The sequence below is a fragment of the Bos grunniens genome, chromosome 2 (assembly GCF_055505025.1).
Source record: "Bos grunniens cultivar Pamir isolate PY7600 chromosome 2, Bosgru_T2T1.0, whole genome shotgun sequence".
NCBI lineage: Eukaryota > Metazoa > Chordata > Mammalia > Artiodactyla > Bovidae > Bos > Bos grunniens.
The window spans coordinates 38,714,032-38,736,319 of record NC_141166.1 but is presented as its reverse complement, the minus strand read 5'-3'; the positions used below and the strand labels follow the sequence as shown (position 1 = coordinate 38,736,319).

The 22,288-nt window shown below is 39.1% G+C and overlaps 2 long non-coding RNA genes across 6 annotated transcripts in view; one reads left to right on the top strand and one right to left on the bottom strand.

Moving 5' to 3' along the window:
- The window catches only part of LOC147377920 (uncharacterized), a 45,554-nt gene extending 24,312 nt beyond the window's left edge, over positions 1-21,242 (bottom strand). For 2 of the 4 annotated variants that reach the window (XR_015142488.1, XR_015142490.1), the window contains exons 1-4: positions 17,522-19,076; positions 13,781-13,963; positions 13,390-13,543; positions 12,173-12,333 (exon numbers count right to left, since the gene is read on the bottom strand). This is a non-coding gene — a long non-coding RNA (uncharacterized LOC147377920). Of the gene's footprint in view, positions 1-12,172; positions 12,334-13,389; positions 13,544-13,780; positions 13,964-17,521 lie in introns of all 4 variants that reach the window. The other 2 variants (XR_015142489.1, XR_015142491.1) reach the window with 2 other exon arrangements.
- Positions 1-22,288, top strand: part of LOC147377918 (uncharacterized) — a 147,085-nt gene that overhangs the window by 5,426 nt on the left and 119,371 nt on the right. The window lies entirely within an intron of this gene.

Here is a 22,288-nt window from a genome sequence, read left to right as displayed (position 1 = left end):
CTTTGTCCTAGACAAATTTTCCTGGTTTTGCTTTTTTTCGAGGAGCAAACCTATGTGATATGAATACCTAATTTCTCTCCCTGATGGCATCACTGACTCGATGGACGTGAGTCTGAGTGAACTCCGGGAGTTGGTAATGGACAGGGAGGCCTGGCGTGCTGTGATTCATGGGGTCACAAAGAGTTGGACACGACTGAGCAACTGAACTGAACTGAACTAAAGAATCAAGAGTTTGCCATTTGGAAAAAATGTCTTTAATATGTGTAATTGACTTTTGTTCTCCACAACCTGTCTGATACAGCTCAGAAAATCATCAGGCGACAAGACTGACCTTTCAGTTCAGTTCAGTTGCTCAGTCATGTCCGACTCTTTGCCACCCCATGAATTGCAGCACACCAGGCCTCCCTGTCCATCATCAACTCCCGGAGTTCACTCAAACTCACGTCCATCGAGTTGGTGATGCTATCCAGCCACTTCATCCTCTGTCGTCCCCTTCTCCTCCTGCCCCAAATCCCTTCCAGCGTCAGGGTCTTTTCCAATGAGTCAACTCTTCACATGAGGTGGCCAAAGTATTGGAGGTTCAGCTTTAGCATCATTCCTTCCAATGATGTTAAAGGAGATCAGGACTGATCTCCTTTAGAATGGAGTCTTCTCCAACACCACAGTTCAAAAGCATCAATTCTTCTGCGCTCAGCTTTCTTCATAGTCCAACTCTCACATCCGTACATGACCACTGGAAAAACCATAGCCTTGACTAGATGGACTTTTGTTGGCAAAATAATGTCTCTGCTTTTGAATATGCTGTCTAGGTTGGTCATAACTTTCTTTCCAAGGAGTAAGCGTCTTTTAATTTCATGGCTGCAATCACCATCCGCAGTGACTTTGGAGCCCAAAAAAATACAGTCAGCCACAGTTTCCACTGTTTCCCCATCTATTTGCATGAAGTGATGGGACTGGATCCCATGATCTTAGTTTTCTGAATGTTGAGCTTTAATCCAACTTTTTCACTTTCCTCTTTCACTTTCATCAAGAGGCTCTTTAGTTCCTCTTCACTTTCTGCCATAAGGATGGTGTCATCCGCATATCTGAGGTTTTTGATATTTCTCCTGGGAATCTTGATACCAGCTTGTGCTTCTTCCAACCCAGCGTTTCTCATGATGTACTCTACATATAAGTTAAATAAGCAGGGTGACAATATACAGCCTCAACGTACTCCTTCTCCTATTTGGAACCAAATAGTTCCATGTTCAGTTCTAACTGTTGCTTCCTGACCTGCATATAGGTTTCTCAAGAGGCAGGTCAGGTAGTCTGGTATTTCCATCTCTTTCAGAACTTTCCACAGTTTACTGTGATCCACAGAGTCAAAGGCTTTGGCATAGTCAATAAAGCAGAAATTGATGTTTTTCTGGAACTCTCTTGCTTTTTCGATGATTCATCAGATGTTGAAAATTTGACCTCTGGTTCTTCTGCCTTTTCTAAAACCAACTTGAACATCTGGAAGTTCATGGTTCAACGTACCGCTGAAGCCTAGCTTGGAGAATTTTGAGCATTACTTTACTAGCGTGTGAGATGAGTGCAATTGTGTGGTAGTTTGAGCATTCTTTGGCATTGCCTTTCTTTGGGATTAGAATGAAAACTGACCTTTTCCAGTCCTGTGGCCACTGCTGAGTTTTCCAAATTTGCTGGCATATTGAGTGTAGCACTTTCACAGCATCATCTTTCAGGATTTGAAATAGCTCAACTGGAATTCCATCACCTCCACTAGCTTTGTTCGTAGTGATGCTTTCTAAGGCCCACTTGACTTCACATTCCAGGATGTCTGGCTCTAGGTCAGAGATCACACCATCGTGATTATCTGGGTCATGAAGATCTTTTTTGTACAGTTCTTCTGTGTATTCTTGCCACCTCTTCTTAATATCTTCTGCTTCTGTTAGGTCCATACCATTTCTGTCCTTTATCGAGCCCATCTTTGCATGAAATGTTCCCTTGGTATCTCTAATTCTCTTGAAGAGATCCCTAGTCTTTCCCATTCTGTTGTTTTCCTCTATTTCTTTGCATTGATCGCTGAAGAAGGCTTTCTTATCTCTCCTTGGCTATTCTTTGGAACTCTGCATTCAGATGCTTATATCTTTCCTTTTCTCCTTTGCTTTTTGCTTCTCTTCTTTTCACAGCTATTTGTAAGGCCTCCCCAGACAGCCATTTTGCTTTTTTGCATTTCTTTTTCTTGGGGATGGTCTTGATCCCTGTCTCCTGTACAATGTCATGAGCCTCCGTTCATAGTTCATCAGGCACTCTATCTGTCAACTCTAGGCCCTTAAATCTATTTCTCACTTCCACTGTATAATCATAAAGGATTTGATTTAGGTCATACCTAAATGGTCTAAGTGGTTTCCCCTACTTTCTTCAATTTAAGTCTGAATTTGGCAATAAGGAGTTCATGATCTGAGCCACAGTCAGCTCCCAGTCTTGTTTTTGCTGACTGTATAGAGCTTCTCCATCTTTGGCTGCAAAGAATATAATCAATCTGATTTCGGTGTTGACCATCTGGTGATGTCCATGTATAGAGTCTTCTCTTGTGTTGTTGGAAGAGGGTGTTTGTTATGACCAGTGCATTTTCTTGGCAAAACTCTATTAGCTTTTGCCCTGCTTCATTCCGTATTCCAAGGCCAAATTTGCCTATGACTCCAGGTGTTTCTTGACTTCCTACTTTGCCACAATCAATGAAAGTAATGTCATGGGATTTTAATTTTAATTCTGGTTATATATAGGTTATTATGAAGGACCTTTCAAATACCAGTTTGATCTCTGAAGGAAGGAAACACACTATAAGGGAGTCCATTTTATCATTCCTACTCCCTTGAGGGTCTTCACATTTTACATTATTTTATTGTGTCACTTTTCACTTTTGATTTTTTCTTTTTCAGTTGGAACAAGAAAAAAATGAAAATTTTTATTGTTTACAAAACTTTAATTCTTTTATCTGGATTTAGCAAACTCAGCAAATAATATGTTAAACTCACTCTAAAACCATGTGAATTTCAAGGGACATTAAATCTTTCTCATTTAGTCACACATTACTCATTGAAATATTATTTGTTGGAAAATGCTTGCTGTCCAGAAATCTTATGAACCATTTTATCATCTTTTAAAAATTTGATTCAGCAAGTTGATTTTCATGGGTAGTAAATAAAGTTTATATCTGGAAAGGTGAAATCACAAAGTCTATCAATATGGTTATTATAGTTTATATCATCAATTGTTACCAAACAGTAAAAGTGCTTTCTATAGGGAGAATATAAATAAAGGTAAAATAAAGGTTAAAGATAAAGGTAAAAATTGAGGTAAAAGATTTACAGAAAAAAATAAATGTATGTGGAGAATTATAAATGTATTAAATTTATTCTGAGCTTTCTGACCACCAAGTCATTTCAGTCAGTTCAGTCACTCAGTCGTGTCCGACTCTTTGTGACCCTATGGACTGCAGCACGTCAGGCTTCCCTGTCCATCACCAACTCGTGGAGCCTACTCAAACTCATGTCCATCACTTCAGCGAGGCCATCCCATCACCTCATCCTCTGTTGTCCCCTTTTCCTTCCACCTTCAATCTTTCCTAGCATCAGGGTTTTTTCAAATGAGTAAGTTCTTCACATTAGGTGGCCAAAGTATCGGAGTTTCAGCTTCAGCATCAGTCCTTCCAATGAACATTCAGAACTGATTTCCTTTAGGATGGACTGGTTGGATTTCCTTGCAGTCTAAGGGACTCTCAAGAGTATTCTCCAACACCACAGTTCAAAAGCATCAATTCTTGGGCACTCAGCTTTATTTTTAGTCCAACTCTCACATCCATACATGACTACTGGAAAAACCATAGCCTTGACTAGATGGACTTTTGTTGGTAAAATAATGTCTCTGCTTTTTATTATGCTGTCTAGGTTGGTAATAGTTTTTCTTCCAAAGAACAAGTGTCTTTTAATTTCATGGCTACAGTCACCATCTGCAGTGATTTTGGAGGCCCCCAAAATAAAGTCTCTCACTGTTTCTATTGTTTCTCCATCTATTTGCCATGAAGTGATGGGACTGGATGCCATGATCTTAGTTTTCTGAATGTTGTGTTTTAAGCCAACTTTTTCCCTCTCCTCTTTCACTTTCATCAAGAGGCTTTTTAGTTCTTCTTCACTTTCTGCCATACGGGTGGTGTCACCTGTGTATCTGAGGTTATTGATATTTCTCCCAGCAATCTTGATTCCAGCTTGTGCTTCATCCAGCCCAGCATTGTGCATGATGTACTCTGCATATAAGTTAAATAAGCAGGGTGACAATATACAGCCTTGACAAACTCCTTTCACGATTTGGAATCAGTCTGTTGTTTCATGTCCAGTTTAACTGTTGCTTCCTGACCTGCATACAGATTTCTCAGGAGACAGATCAGGTGGTCTGGTATTCCCATCTCTTGAAAAAATTTCCACAGTTTGTTGTGATCCACACAGTCAAAGGCTTTGGCATAGTCAATAAAGCAGAAGTAGATGTTTTTTTTTTTCTGGAACTCTTGTTTTTTTGAAGATCCAGCAGATGTTGGCAATTTGATCTCTGGTTCCTCTGCCTTTTCTAAATCCAGCTTGAACATCTGGAAGTTCATGGTTCATGTACTATTGAAGCCTAGCTTGGAGAATTTTGAGCATTACTTTGCTAGCATGTGAGATAAGTGCAATTGTGAGGTAGTTTGAGCATTCTTTGGCATTGCCTTTCTTTGGGATTTGAATGAAAACTGACCTTTCCCAGTCCTGTGGCCACTGCTGAGTGTTCCAAATTTGCTGGCCTATTGAGTGCAGAACTTTCACAGCATCACTTTTTAGGATTTGAAATAGCTCAACTGGAATTCCATCACCTCCATTAGCTTTGTTCTGACCACCAATGCAAAAGTCAAATCAAATGATTTTACTTGGAAGAAGTCTGACACTTGGCCTTATCTTCATCTTGGATAGATAGTACATGCATATTATGAGAGCAAAAGCTAAGAGCAAAGAAACCAACAAGCCAGGATTACCTTGCTTAGCAATATTTACCAAAATAAATGAAAACTTGAACCTTCTCATAAAGTACTTCTTAACAGAAAACAAACTGAATGAAAACTGGGTTATTTGGTAATGGTAAGGAAGCTTTCATGAAATATTTAATTTTTATTTGGACACCCATTTCTTTTAAATCCTAAACTTCCTTTTGCTCTTTTTTTTTTTTAAAACCAAGTATTTGTCTTTAAATAAAATTTTTGTTACTGAGATTTCCTTTTGGTATTAGTTCACGATGTTTATGTGATTTAAAAATTAAAAGAAACTTTTATTTTGTTTCTAATTGCTAATTACAAAATCAAAAATATATCCCCTACTAAGCTAGCAGTGGCACCCCACTCCAGTACTCTGCCTGGAAAACCCCATGGACGGAGGAGCCTGGTGGGCTGAAGTCCATGGGGTCACTAAGAGTCACACACGACTGAGTGACTTTCACTTTTCACTTTCACTTTTCACTTTCATGCATTGGAGAAGGCAATGGCAACCCACTCCAGTGTTCTTGCCTGGAGAGTCCCAGGGACCAGGGAGCCTGGTGGGCTGCCATCTGCGGGATCGCACAGAGTCTGACACGACTGAAGCAACTTAGCAGCAGCAGCAGCAGCAGCAAGCTATCAAGAATGCCTACATAAAGAAAACATGGAAACAAATGAAAATTTCATAGTAAAGCAATTATCCTCCCATTAAAATTTTTTTTTTTTAAGGAAGAGAAAGAACATAAAAAAAATAACACCTTGGGATCTTTTCAATCCTGAGTATATGTGTACATTTTGTAGCATAAAGTTGTATTAAAAGTGAAGTCACTCAGTCGTGTCTGACTCTTTGCCATCCCATGGACTGTAGCCTGCCAGGCTCCTCCATCTATAGGATTTTCCAGGCAAGAATACTGGATTGGGTTGCCATTTCCTTCTCCAGGGGATCTTCCCAACCCAGGAATTGAACCCAGGTCTCCCACATTGCAGGCAGACTCTTTACTATCTAAGCCACCAAGGAATCTCTCAAGTTGTATTGTGTTGTTTTATTTGTTAAAACTAATGGAGAGAAAATACTTGAGGAGATAATAGTTGAAAACTTCCCTAAAATGGGGAAGGAAATAATCACCCAAGTCCAAGAAACCCAGAGAGTCCCAAACAGGATAAACCCAAGGCGAAACACCCCAAGACACATTTTAATCAAATTAACAAAGATCAAACACAAAGAACAAATATTAAAAGCAGCAAGGGAAAAACCACAAATAACACACAAGGGAATTCCCATAAGGATAACAGCTGATCTTTAAATAGAAACTCTTCAAGCCAGGAGGGAATGGCAAGACATACTTAAAATGATGAAAGAAAATAACCTACAGTCCAGATTATTGTACCCAGCAAGGATTTCATTCAAGTATGTAGGAAAATCAAAAGCTTTTCCGACAAGCAAAAGCTGAGAGAATTCTGCACCACCAAACCAGCTCTCCAACAAATACTAAAGGATATTCTCTAGACAGGAAACACAAAAACGGTGTATAAGTTCGAACCCAAAACAATAAAGTAAATGGCAACGGGATCATACTTATCAGTAATTACCTTAAACGTAAATGGGTTGAATGCCCCAACCAAAAGACAAAGACTGGCTGAATGGATACAAAAACAAGACCCCTACATATGTTGTCTACAAGAGACCCACCTCAAAACAGGGGACACATACAGACTGAAAGTGAAGGGCTGGAAAAAGATTTTCCATGCAAATAGGGACCAAAAGAAAGCAGGAGTAGCAATACTCATATCAGATAAAATAGACTTTAAAACAAAGGCTGTGAAGAGAGACAAAGAAGGTCACTACATAATGATCAAAGGATCAATCCAAGAAGAAGATATAACAATTATAAATATATATGCACCCAACACGGGAGCACTGCAGTATGTAAGACAAATGCTAACAAGTATGAAAGGAGAAATTAACAATAACACAATAATAGTGGGAGACTTTAATACCCCACTCACACCTATGGATAGATCAACTAAACAGAAAATTAACAAGGAAACACAAACTTTAAATGATACAATAGACCAGTTAGACCTAATTGATATCTATAGGACATTTCATCCCAAAACAATGAATTTCACCTTTTTCTCAAGCACACATGGAACCTTCTCCAGGATAGATCACATCCTGGGCCATAAAGCTAGCCTTGGTAAATTCAAAAAAATAGAAATCATTCCAAGCATCTTTTCTGACCACAATGCAGTAAGATTAGATCTCAATTACAGGAGAAAAATGATTAAAAATTCCAACATATGGAGGCTGAACAACACGCTGCTGAATAACCAACAAATCACAGAAGAAATCAAAAAAGAAATCAAAATTTGCATAGAAACGAATGAAAATGAAAACACAACAACCCAAAACCTGTGGGACATGGTAAAAGCAGTCCTAAGGGGAAAGTTCATAGCAATACAGGCACACCTCAAGAAACAAGAAAAAAGTCAAATAAATAACCTAACTCTACACCTAAAGCAACTAGAAAAGGAAGAAATGAAGAACCCCAGGGTTAGTAGAAGGAAAGAAATCTTAAAAATTAGAGCAGAAATAAATGCAAAAGAAACAAAAGAGACCATAGCAAAAATCAACAAAACCAAAAGCTGGTTCTTTGAAAGGATAAATAAAATTGACAAACCATTAGCTAGACTCATCAAGAAACAAAGGGAGAAAAATCAAATCAATAAAATTAGAAATGAAAATGGAGAGATCACAACAGACAACACAGAAATACAAAGGATCATAAGAGACTACTATCAACAATTATATGCCAATAAAATGGACAACGTGGAAGAAATGGACAAATTCTTAGAAAAGTACAACTTTCCAAAACTCGACCAGGAAGAAATAGAAAATCTTAACAGACCCATCACAAGCACGGAAATTGAAACTGTAATCAAAAATCTTCCAGCAAACAAAAGCCCAGGTCCAGATGGCTTCACAGCTGAATTCTACCAAAAATTTAGAGAAGAGCTAACACCTATCCTGCTCAAACTCTTCCAGAAAATTGCAGAGGAAGGTAAACTTCCAAACTCATTCTATGAGGCCACCATCACCCTAATACCAAAACCTGACAAAGATCCCACAAAAAAAGAAAACTACAGGCCAATATCACTGATGAACATAGATGCAAAAATCCTTAACAAAATTCTAGCAACCAGAATCCAACAACACATTAAAAAGATCATACACCATGACCAAGTGGGCTTTATCCCAGGGATGCAAGGATTCTTCAATATCCGCAAATCAATCAATGTAATACACCACATTAACAAATTGAAAAATAAAAACCATATGATTATCTCAATAGATGCAGAGAAAGCCCTTGACAAAATTCAACACCCATTTATGATAAAAACTCTCCAGAAAGCAGGAATAGAAGGAACATACCTCAACATAATAAAAGCTATATATGACAAACCCACAGCAAACATTATCCTCAATGGTGAAAAATTGAAAGCATTTCCTCTAAAGTCAGGAACAAGACAAGGGTGCCCACTTTCACCATTACTATTCAACATAGTTTTGGAAGTTTTGGCCACAGCAATCAGAGCAGAAAAAGAAATAAAAGGAATCCAAATTGGAAAAGAAGAAGTAAAACTCTCACTATTTGCAGATGACATGATCCTCTACATAGAAAACCCTAAAGACTCCACCAGAAAATTACTAGAACTAATCAATGACTATAGTAAAGTTGCAGGATATAAAATCAACACACAGAAATCCCTTGCATTCCTATACACTAATAATGAGAAAACAGAAAGAGAAATTAAGGAAACAATTCCATTCACCATTGCAATGGAAAGAATAAAATACTTAGGAATATATCTACCTAAAGAAACTAAAGACCTATATATAGAAAACTATAAAACACTGGTGAAAGAAATCAAAGAGGACACTAATAGATGGAGAAATATACCATGTTCATGGATTGGAAGAATCAATATAGTGAAAATGAGTATACTACCCAAAGCAATCTATAGATTCAATGCAATCCCTATCAAGCTACCAACAGTATTCTTCACAGAGCTAGAACAAATAATTTCACAATTTGTATGGAAATACAAAAAACCTCGAATAGCCAAAGCGATCTTGAGAAAGAAGAATGGAACTGGAGGAATCAACCTACCTGACTTCAGGCTCTACTACAAAGCCACAGTTATCAAGACAGTATGGTACTGGCACAAAGACAGAAATATAGATCAATGGAACAAAATAGAAAGCCCAGAGATAAATCCACGCACATATGGACACCTTATCTTTGACAAAGGAGGCAAGAATATACAATGGATTAAAGACAATCTCTTTAACAAGTGGTGCTGGGAAAACTGGTCAACCACTTGTAAAAGAATGAAACTAGAACACTTTCTAACACCATAGACAAAAATAAACTCAAAATGGATTAAAGATCTAAACATAAGACTAGAAACTATAAAACTCCTAGAGGAGAACATAGGCAAAACACTCTCTGACATACATCACAGCAGGATCCTCTATGACCCACCTCCCAGAATATCGGAAATAAAAGCAAAAATAAACAAATGGGACCTAATTAACCTTAAAAGCTTCTGCACATCAAAGGAAACTATCAGCAAGGTGAAAAGACAGCCTTCAGAATGGGAGAAAATAATAGCAAAGGAAGCAACGGACAAACAACTAATCTCAAAAATATACAAGCAACTCCTCCAGCTCAACTCCAGAAAAATAAATGACCCAATCAAAAAATGGGCCAAAGAACTAAATAGACATTTCTCCAAAGAAGACATACAGATGGCTAACAAACACATGAAAAGATGCTCAACATCACTCATTATCAGAGAAATGCAAATCAAGACCACTATGAGGTACCATTTCACACCAGTCAGAATGGCTGCGATCCAAAAGTCTACAAATAATAAATGCTGGAGAGGGTGTGGAGGAAAGGGAACCCTCTTACACTGTTGGTGGGAATGCAAACTAGTACAGCCACTATGGAGAACAGTGTGGAGATTCCTTAAAAAACTGGAAATAGAACTGCCTTATGATCCAGCAATCCCACTGCTGGGCACACACACTGAGGAAACCAGAAGGGAAAGAGACACGTGTACCCCAATGTTCATCGCAGCACTGTTTATAATAGCCAGGACATGGAAGCAACCTAGATGTCCATCAGCAGATGAATGGATAAGAAAGCTATGGTACATATACACAATGGAGTATTACTCAGCCATTAAAAAGAATACATTTGAATCAGTTCTAATGAGGTGGATGAAACTGGAGCCTATTATACAGAGTGAAGTAAGCCAGAAGGAAAAACACCAATACAGTATACTAATGCATATATATGGAATTTAGAAAGATGATAACAATAACCCTGTGTACGAGACAGCAAAAGTGACGCTGATGTATGGAACAGTCTTATGGACTCTGTGGGAGAGGGAGAGGGTGGGAAGATTTGGGAGAATGGCATTGAAACATGTAAAATATCATGTATGAAACGAGATGCCAGTCCAGGTTCAATGCACAATACTGGATGCTTGGGGCTAGTGCACTGGGACGACCCAGAGGGATGGTATGGGGAGGGAGGAGGGAGGAGGGTTCAGGATGGGGAGCACATGTATACCTGTGATGGATTCATTTTGATATTTGGCAAAACTAATACAATTATGTAAAGTTTCAAAATAAAATAAAATTAAAAAAAAAAACTAATGGAACTTGAATTTGGAATACTGAGACAAAATCAACTGCAGAGATGCACTAATTTTACTGGATTAATATTGGTAGATTTTACTTCCCATGTGATGTTCAAGGACTACAACAGAATGAATTTGACAGATGAACTCTGAACTCATGTTGGTAAGGGGAAATAACAGAATGACTTAGATTACTATAGAGAATAAACTTTTTTCACAATTAAAAGACATTCAGTCACTGGGTTAACTTACTTTCAGCTTTTCCCTCAACTTTCTCTGGCCTTCCCTACTTTTCCTGTCCCTACCCTTCCTATCCCTTGGGGCTCTCTAGTCCATCTCCCCTAATTTATGTTTTTTTCTAGTATTATCACTTTCTAACTTCCTATGATATTTAATTGTATATTTGATTATTTTTTTCCTCCATCAACAGAGTATAAATCCATGAAGAATACTTCTTTTAAAAACATTTTGTTCACTGAGGTGTCTAAACATAGCAGAGCCCAAATGAATGATTTAAAATAAGTGATCAGTTCAATAGTGTCTATAATATTTAATGTTATTGGAATAGACTCATTTGATGAAGAAAACTCCCTAGGCTCTTAGGAGCAGCAAATTCATGGCATGCATGTCACTATTTCCCCCTCTCGTCTTATGTCAGATGCCATAACATTCACACACTTTCTTCCAGTTCTAATCAAGAACAACATTCTTTTCTATTAAACATGGGCTATATAATGCTTGCTAAAAAAAAAAAAAAAAAGTGTTTCAGACAAACACTACCAATTGAAAAGAGTTGGTACCCATTTGCCATCTGGTTCTGAAGGAAGAGACATACTTCAAGGTTATCTTACCTGTAACTGTGGGAGTTTTCCCTTTATTAATACATTCCTATATTTGTTAGTTTATTAATACATTTGTAAAACTTTTACTGGTTACCTACTGTTTTTTTTATTACTCACTTAAACATTCAGGATACAAGTGTTAATATTTATTTAGTGCCAACTATGTTCTAGTCCTGAAGATATAGCTATGCTGTGACACAGACAAATATTTATAGAATATTATAGCTATAATAAGTACAAGGTACTACAGGCACACATTGGTGAGTGTGGGTAAGGGAAGTGAGGAAAGTCAGTAGAAGAAATAAGACTTGAAAAAAGTATTGAAGATGTAACATATTTTTTCTGAATAGACATTTTCATAACAATTTCAAGAGGCGATAATTATAATAAAAATCATGAGTTTGTTTATTTAGCCCTTACAATAAGTAAGCCTTACATAGGCACCTTATATGTTGTCTCATTTACTTCTTATGGCAGGGCGCCCTAGTCTATTTTATATATACTATTAATATAATAAAGTTACCCATGTAGGATGTGACAGAACAAGTCTGTGCCACCACATCTTTACATCACTTACCCACTACATCCTTCAGCAGAAGAATAATTAAAATAGCAGGAGACAAAAACTGAAAAATTTCCTAGAAGATCCTGTGTATCTTGATAATCTTTGAATTTTATCTTCTAGGCAGTGGGGAGTTATTACAGATGTAATCCAATACTTCCTAAAAAACTCAGAGGCTAGTAGTAAAGAAAAGGAGAAGAAAAATATTTGAATGCTTGCTGCATGCAAAATAATTCACATTCTTAATTTATTCTAATTTACAAAACAGCCTTAGTAAATGTCATTTTATAGAAAACAAACTTTGAGATTTGCAAAGGTCAAAAAACTGCACCATAGTCACACAGTTCAAAAGTGAGAGCAGTAGCATTTTAACCTAAGCCTGACTTCAGAGCACCTGCCTGCCATTTAAGGTATTCTTCCCAAGAAAGTCTAGCTGATGGCAGTGTAAAAGTGAGCAAGAGGGAGTATATGTTTGCCATTTGGCCACTTTTGCTGAATTGTATTTCCAATTAAGCTTTCCCAGTTAGAATTAAATGATTTACCACTCAGTATGCTTTTATAGATGAGCTATCATTAGTGAACTTTGAAAAAGTATAAAAATATTTCCCCCAATACATTTTTACTTATCACTTTTAAGCTCACATTTTTTTAATTGTACCACCAAGCATTATTGATTATATACTACTATTCTTACAGCAGTACACTTTTTCCCACCCTACAGGATGAGTTGATATTCTCCTTCACAGGTTGGAGAAATAAACTAGGAAAAGACAATAATTTTTTTGTCTTTTCAAGGATAGAAAGAAAAGCCTAACCTATTTGCTACTTGAACTCTTCTTTGCCACCTATATGATTATTGATGAAGGTATTCAACTATTATAATTTTACATTTTCTTTATTGAAATACAGTTGATGTAACAGGATTATGTAGTTTCAGGTGTTCTACACAGTGACTTGACATTTACATCCATCATGAAATTATCATCACAATAAATCTAGTAACCATCTGTCTACAAACAAAGTTATTTACATACAAATATACAAATATAATACAATATTGTTGACCATATTCCTTATGCCATATTTATTTTGTAACTGGAAATTTGTGCCTCTTAATTTCTTTACCTATTAAGCAACCCCACCCCCACCCCCTCACAGCTCTGGCAACAATTTTTTTGTTCTCTAAGTCTGTTACCGAACTTTCAGTCGGACCCCAACAAGGTTTCTCCTACCTGGTGTTGCGGGTCTCAATAGATGGAGACTGAGTTCCATTCAGAAGCAACTGGAAAGCCTTATTCTTTCATGGGAGAATGGAGAGGTGTGAGTTCATGCTCTAACAGGGGTCCCCAACCCTGGGGATCTAATGCCTGATGATCTGAGGTGGAGCTGATATAATAATAATAGAAATAAAGTGCACAATAAATGTAACACACTTAAATCATACTGAAACCACCTCCTACCCCCATGGAAAAGTGTTCTTCCATGGAACTGGTCCCTGGCGCCAAAAAGTTTGGGGACTGCTGCTCTAGGGCACTGGCTGTCCCCAGCAGGCTGTGGTGGGGGCGACTGCTTTATATGGGTCTTTCAGCGGGGTCCTTACAGGGCAGGTGCAGTACTGCTTACCTTCCAGATCACAGCGCTGGTTGTCCCACTGCCACACACGTCCCCAGCCGCCATCTTGAGAAGCAGTGCCTATGCGGGTGCGCTGAGCTGAAGCATCCAGAGCAGCGGCCCTGGGCTGGGAGTTCTAATCCAACGTGTAAGGAGCAAGGCCTCTGAACACGAACCCCTACAAGCAAATGAAACCTGACCAAGCACAAAACAAGAGGTTAGACCTTATCATCTAGACTCCAACTTATGTTTCCCGGGAAACATTAACGAGCTTTGGGCTGGTGTCAAAATTCCTTCTCTGCCTTTTGTCCTGATTATTATTCTTGAGGCTCACTGAGGGCTCAGGTCTACATTCTGTAACTCCTCACTGCTGAGTGTGGACATTGTTATAACCCCAGGGAGAGGAGCAGAGCATCTCCCCAGGTGCATTTAGACATGTTTGAGTGTCCCCAGGTCTGAACCCTGATAGTTTCTCTCCCTGAGTGATTAGAAGTTTTATAGATTCTAACCTTTTGGTTAGAATAGTGGATAGTTCTGACAAAATGTGGTCCACTGGAGAAGGGAATGGCAAACCACTTCAGCATTCCTGCCTTGAGAACCCCATGAACAGTATGAAAAGGCAGAAGATAGGACACTGAAAGATTAATTCCCCAGGTCAATAATGCCCAATATGCTACCGGAGAGGAATGGAGAAATAACTCCAGAAAGAATGAAGAGATGGAACCAAAGCAAAAACAAGACCCAGTTGTGGATGGGACTGGTGATGAAAGCAAGGTCAGATGCTGTAGGGAGCAATATTTCATAGGAACCTGGAATGGTAGGTCCATGAATCAAGGGAAAATGGAAGTGGTCAAACAGAAGATGGCAAGAGTGAACATTGACATTCTAGGAATGAGCGAACTAAAATGGACTGGAATGGGTGAATTTAACTCAGATGACCATTATATCTACTACTGTGGGCAAGAATCCCTTAGAAGAAATGGAGTAGCCATCATAGTCAACAAAAGGGTCTGAAATGCAGTACTTGGATGCAATCTCAAAAATGACAGAATGATCTCTGTTCATTTCCAAGGCAAACCATTCAATATCACAGTTATCCAAGTCTATGCCCCAACCAGTAATGCTGAAGAAGCTGAAGTTGAACCATTCTATGAAGACCTACAAGACCTTCTAGAATTAACACCCCCAAAAGATGTCCTTTTGATTATGGGGGACTGGAATGCAAAAGTACGAAGTCAAGAAACACCTGGAATAACAGGCAAATTTGGCCTTGGAGTACAGAATGAAGCAGGGCAAAGGCTAACAGAGTTCTGCCTAGAGAATGCACTGGTCATAGCAAACACCCTCTTCCAACAATACAAGAGAAGACTCTACACATGGACATCACCAGATGGCCAACACCAAAATCAGATTGATTATATTCTTTGCAGCCAAAGATGGAGAAGCTCTATACAGTCAACAAAAACAAGACCGGGAGCTGACTGTGGCTCAGACCATGAGCTCCTTATTGCCAAATTCAGACTTAAATTGAAAAAAATGGGGAAAAGCACTAGACCATTCAGGCATGACCTAAATCAAATCCCTTATGATTATACAGTGGAAGTGAGAAATAGATTTAAGGGACTAGATCTGATAGATAGAGTGCCTGATGACCTATGGACAGAGGTTCATGACATTGTACAGTAGACAGGGATCAATACCATCCCCAAGAAAAAGAAATGCAAAAAAGCAAAATGGCTATCTGAGGAGGCCTTACATATAGCTGTGAAAAGAAGAGAAGCGAAAAGCAAAGGAGAAAAGGACAGATATACACATTTGAATGCAGAATTGCAACGAATAGCAAGGAGAGACAAGAACGCCTTCCTCAGTGATCAGTGCAAAGAAATAGAGGAAAACAACAGAATGGGAAAGACTAGAGATCTCTTCAAGAAAATCAGAGATACCAAGGGAACATTTCATGCAAAGATGGGCTCAATAAAGGACAGAAATGGTATGGACCTACAGAAGCAGAAGATATTAAGAAGAGGTGGCAAGAATACACAGAAGAACTGTACAAAAAAGATCTTCACGACCCAGATAATCATGATGATGTGATCACTCACCTAGAGCCCGACATTCTTGAATGTGAAGTCAAGTGGCCTTTAGAAGGCATCACTATGAACAAAGCTAGTGGAGGTGATGGAATTCCAGTTGAGCTATTTCAAATCCTAAAAGATGATGCTGTGAAAGTGCTGCACTCAATATGCCAGCAAATTTGGAAAACTCAGCAGTGGCCACAGGAATGGAAAAGGTCAGTTTTCATTCCAGTCCCAAAGAAAGGCAATGCCAAAGAATGCTCAAATTACCACACAATTGCACTCATCTCACACGCTAGTAAAGTAATGCTCAAAATTCCCCAAGCCAGGCTTCAGCAGTACGTGAACCATGAACTTCCAGATGTTCAAGCTGGTTTTAGAAAAGGCAGAGTAACCAGAGATCAAATTGCCAACATCTGCTGGATCACCGAAAAAGCAAGAGAGTTCCAGAAAAACATCAATTTCTGCTTTATTGACTATGCCAAAGCCTTTGACTGTGTGGATCACAATAAACTGTGGAAAATTCTGAAGGAGATGGGAATACCAGACCACCTGACCTGCCTCTTGAGAAACCTATATGCAGGTTAGGAAACAACAGTTAGAACTGCACATGGAACAACAGAATTATTCCAAATTGGGAAGAAGTACGTCAAGGCTGTATATTGTCACCCTGCTTATTTAACTTATATGCAGAGTACATCATGAGAAATGTTGGGCTGGAAGAAACACAAACTGGAATCAAGATTGCTGGGAGAAATATCTATAAGCTCAGATATGCAGATAACACCACTCTTATGGCAGAAAGTGAAGAAAAACTAAAGAGCCTCTTGATGAACGTGAAAGAGGAGAGTGAAAAAGTTGGCTTAAAGCTCAACATTCATAAAATTAAGATCATGGCTTCTGGTCCCATCACTTCATGGCAAATAGATGGGGAAACAGTGGAAACAGTGGCTGACTTTATTTTTTTGGGCTCCAAAATCACTGCAGATGGTGACTGTAGCCATGAAATTAAAAGACTCTTACTCATTGGAAGGAAAGTTGTGACCAACCTAGATAGCATATTCAAAAGCAGAGACATTACTTTGCCCACAAAGGTCCATCTAGTCAAGGCTATGGTTTTTCCAGTAGTCATGTATGGATGTGAAAGTTATACTATAAAGAAAGCTGAGAGATGAAGAATTGATGCTTTGAACTGTGGTGTGTTTGGGAAGACTCTTGAGAGTCCCTTGGACTGCAAGGAGATCCAACCAGTCCATCCTAAAGGAGATCAGTCCTGGGTGTTCATTGAAAGGACTGATGGTGAAGCTGAAACTCCAATACTTTGGCCACCTGATGAGAAGAGCTGACTCATTTGAAAAGACCTTGATGCTGGGAAAGAGTGTAGGTGGGAGGAGAAGGGTATGACAGAAGATGAGATGGTTGGATGGCATCACTGACTCAGTGGACATGAGTTTGAGTAACCTCCAGGAGTGGTGATGGACAGGGAGGCCTGGCATGCTGCAGTCCATGGGGTCGCAAAAAGTTGCACACAACTGAGCGACTGAACTAAATCTTTTGGAGCCAAAAGGACATCAGACAGTATCAGGTACATGGGCCCATATACCTGCAAAAGAACAATGGTTATTAAGCAGCCCAGGGAAGGTAGAAGCCAAGTGACCCCAGGAAGGGCCTACATTACCCTGCTCCACAGTTGTTCCGTTGGGTTCTGGTAGCCAAATTGCATTTTTCAGAAGCCTATCTGCATTTACTGTAATCAAGCCACTTGCGTTGAGGAAAAGGCAACTTGATGTATTTTTGGCCAGTGCACAGATTCTCTCTGGTCAGCTAACATCATTTAGGGCAAATCAATTATCTCCAAATCTCTATTGCTTGGCAATGCATACAGTTACTTATCTTTTGCTGGTTTCTAGAAAAGGAGATTTAGATCCGAGAGATTCACAAGAATAATGGTTGGGGGGGAAGGGTGTGAGGGGAGTTGTTCATTGTCTTGGATTGTCTTTCCAGGGGTTAGGGCCTGGATGCCTTCCTTACTCGAGTGTAATGTACCCATGGAGCAGTCCCCAGAAACTTCAGGGAAACATGGGTGGTTCAGTTCCATTCAGTCACTCAGTTGTGTCTGACTCTTTGCCACCCCATGGACTGCAGCATGACAGGTTTCCCTGTCCATCACCAACTCCAAGACCTTGCTCAAACTCATGACCATTGAGTTGGAGATGCCATCCAACCATTTCATCCTCTGTTGTCCCCTTCTCCTCTTGCCTTCAATCTTTTCCTGCATCAGGGTCCTTTCCAGTGAGTTGGCTCTTCATATCTGGTGGCCAAAGTGTTGGAGTTTCAGCGTCAGCATCAGTCCTTTCAATGAATATTCAGAGTTGGTTTCCTTTAGGATTGACTGGTTTGATCTCCTTGCAGTTTAAGGGACTCTCAACAGTCTTCTCCAACACCACAGTTCAAAAGCATCAATTCTTTGGTGCTTAGATTTCTTTATGGGTGGTTAGGATCGCTGAGTAGGGTCTGTTCCTATTACGAGTGAGGTGATCTTGCAGGCTGCTGGTTTTCCCAGTTTTTTGGTGCACCCAGTCTCCCATGTGAGCTGAGAGGGGCATGGAGCCGGTGCTGGCTCACTGGTGGGTCATGTGTCAGCGCATGACTGTCTACACAGCCGGAATGTGCTGGGCTAGTGCCTACTTTCTGGTAGGGTGGGTAACCTCCTGGCATTCATTAGGCTAGAGGGAGGATTCCAAAATTGTTCTTGCCTGTGCCAGTACTACTGCTGTCAAATGTGCTGCTCAAATTGACTGCTGCCAGCATCTCTATCCTCAGGGGGAGTCCCAGGGTTCTTCTTCTCTCTTTGGGAGGGTTTCCAAGATGAACAAATAGATCTGACTAAGGCTCCTTTCAAACTACTGCCTCTGCACTGTAATTCAAAACATGAAATTTTGTGCACACCCTTTGAGAGCAGTCTTTGTTTTCTGTAGCTTTCTAGTTTCTTCTGAACATAAGTCTCAGTATGTTCTGGGGGCTTGTTTTCATGGTGAAGGACACTTAGGCTGGAAATCCCGATATGCAGCTTGGAGTTCCTGCCCTTTAGGGAGGACTTTACAATTGTGGGTGCAGGTGTGCTCAGTCATGTCCAACTCTTTTGTGACCCCATGGACTGTAGTCCACCAGCCTCCTCTGTCCATGGGATTATCCTGGCAGGAATACTGGAGTGGGTTGCCATTTCCTGCTCCAGGGGATCTTCCTGACCTGGGGATTGAACCTGAGTCTCCTGCATTGGCAGATGGATTCTTTACCACTGATTCAGTGATATCCCTTCTGTTTGTGGGTTGCTGATTAGAGCCCTGACTATGTCATGTCTCTGCACCTCCTGTCATCTCACTATGATTCTTTATGTCTTTAGCAGTGGAAAATCTTTTCTGTTAGTTTTCAGGTCGTTTTCATAGTTGCTCTGTAGGTAGTTGTCATTTTGGTGTGTGTGAAGAGTTGAATTAAGGATCTTCCTATTCTGCCATCTTGATTGCCCTAACCTCTATTATTTTTTTAAAAGTTCAACTGTACTAGAAATATTTCTAGTGTTATTTGGAGTATTTATGGACAACCTAAAGATCTGCCCCCAGAAAATCTGAATTTGTCTTTTCTCAGCAGGTCCACCCCTATTTTTGCAGGCCTGGGACAAGAGTTCAAATTGAGGTCCACTTATCATAAATTTAAATAAATTTAAATTGATTAAAAGTTATCAGTCAAATTAACAAACTATTCCATAATGTATACTCTGGTACTCCCTTGACAAATATAGCTTCATAATAGCTTGGAAGGCCAAGTTATACTTCTTGGACTCCTTGGTGATATAGTGGCCTGCCTTCCTTCAGTTCCCACCTCCAGTTCCATCCTGCACTGCAGGGACCTTAACGTCAATTCTATCCTCACTTTAAGCAAAACAAAACAAAAACAGCTGACTTTGGCCATCTCTTGGTGTTTGTTTTGTAGTCTTCCTTTAGGAGGGTAGACCTAGGAAGAATCCCACCTATTCTTGGAAGAAAGCTTGGGGCCATCTGGGCTAGGAAGTCCGGGGTCATGGGTACACAGAGTGTGTAGAAATGGGGGCGTTGTTTCCAGAAGCGGCATGCTCTATTTCTTTGTAGATTCCTTGACTCTGGAGGAGAAACGGACTATGAGGTCTACTGTGTGAGGTACAGGACATGGCAACATTGGCCCTAACCAAAGAGTGGTTCCGCCTCTCAGTGTCATGGTAAAAGCAGACTCTGGCCAGTCACAATGTAGGAGCTGGCAAGTGGAGGACAAAGTAGGGTAGAGCTAGTACTTTTTCCTACCATAAATTAATGAATAACTGAAAAAAAATGCATCTTGATATGAAATTTCCGGAAAAATTCTCAGCAGATGTTTTAAACCCCCTCACCCTTCCTTTTGCACTGCCTCTCCTTAGCCTGGGGCTCGCTCACCAAACTGTAAAATTGAGATCATTGCTTGAATTATTCCATCATTTTGCTCTTCCTTGGTTTCAAGAGAGTATAACTCTTAGTTTGGATTCCAGATACTTGCTATTTAATCACTTTGTTTTTTGGACTTGGTTTGTTAACTAAATCTTTGGATTCATAATTTTTCTCTCGACTTAGAATTTAAAGGAAGGTATTTTTCCTTTACTCTTTTAAGTTTCAAGGTATATTTGCCACTGTGGAAAAAAACATGTAAATCCAGTTAGAGAAAAAGATGTCAAGAGTTATTTTGGATACAATGTTGCTTGAGAAAAATAAAATTTTATTTCCCTAATTTGACAATCATTGTTTATTTCATTCATAAAGGAGAAAAATTAAGTTCTGTGTGCTGTTTTAAATATACTTTAAGGCAAAAAATTAACACATAATATTATATTACATTAATATATGTCAGGAAGGTAACTTGAACATAGTTAAAAAACAAACTTGAAAATATTTGCTTTGCTGTGCAGGCTTTTCAACAGTTATTTTTAAAGACTGAGGAATTAAACACCTGTCACTTTTGCCAGCTGGTGTGGATGTTAAAAGTCACTGTCACTCTCTTGCCTGCTACTCTATTTTGCACCTGCTACAATTTGAGACATGGGCATCTCACACATGGTAATTTAATAAGGATAGGTCCCATGACAGTGTATTCAATATTATCCCACGGGGAGTTAAAGCAGTTTTATAAGGTCTTGAGGGAAAAATATTAAATATCAAGCTTGAGAACTAAACTTTCAGTGCCTTGTAGACATCACATTTTTCTAACTGAAAAGTATTAAAGGAATGTCCAAGATGAGAAATTTAGCCACATGTTCCAAAACAAAAATGAGCCTTTTAGGATTGGATTTTTTGTACCAACTGACTTCTCTACATACTGACTTTTGTAATTTTTAAAAACACATTTTATTTCCTGATGTAACAACCCAAATATGAATGTGTACTGAGAGCTGATCCGTTCAGTATGTATTCATGAGTCACATAGGGCTATTTTAATTAATTAAAATGAGATACAATTAAAAATTCAATTCTGCAGTCACACTTGCCATATTTCAAGTTCTCAGTCACCAGATGTAGCTGGCTAGTGGTTACCATACAAGACAATATAGATAGAGATTTCCATTTTTACTGAAGTTTCTATGGGATAGTGCTGTGTTAAATTTCCAGTTCCTGGTCTTAGGCTAACTTGACCTTAAAGATCTTGAAGCCATAGTAAATTCTCCTTCGAAAAATGATTGCCATGTCCCAACCTTATCTTGGCTACAGAGACTTAGGTCAAATTTAAAGCTGATGGCTACTGAAATCTGAGTGACCTTTGCTAAATAAAGGAGCATGATGACCTGAAGTGACTGACATCAGGACAAAGCTGTTCCAGCTTCCAAAAATATATAGGCAGGCAGGTACTTTTCAGAGATTTTATTTTAGAGATATCTCTTTAGAGAGTGGGAGAAGTATTTATCATTTCATCTCTTCTAAATATCCAGCTACTAACTTGCAAATTCTGCTTCTATTCTTAAAAAAGTGATAGGATGTGATAGGATGAAGTAAGTTTACACTGTGAATTTATCTATCAGCTGATCTTACTATTCAGAGCATGTGTTAAAAGGTGAAACCAAGATTTTGGGACACGGACATACAAAGTAGGAGAGAGGATATTAATAGATAGAGTCTTGAGTAAGAATGTCATTCCCAGAGAGGTTTTTTTTAAGTAACAGCTGAAAGGTCACTTTAAATTTTATCCTTGAAGACATTCAGTGAGACAGATCAAGAGCTTATTAGAATTTTCCAATAAGCCAGATAGTCACTAGAAGTGAAATAGTTCAAGCTATGTATACAATGATTTACACAAAGCTGAAGAAACGTACTTTCACTTAAATTGCCTGGATGTTATTGTTTAGTTGCCGAGTCGTGTCGGCCTCTTTTGAGACCCCATAGATTGTAGCCTG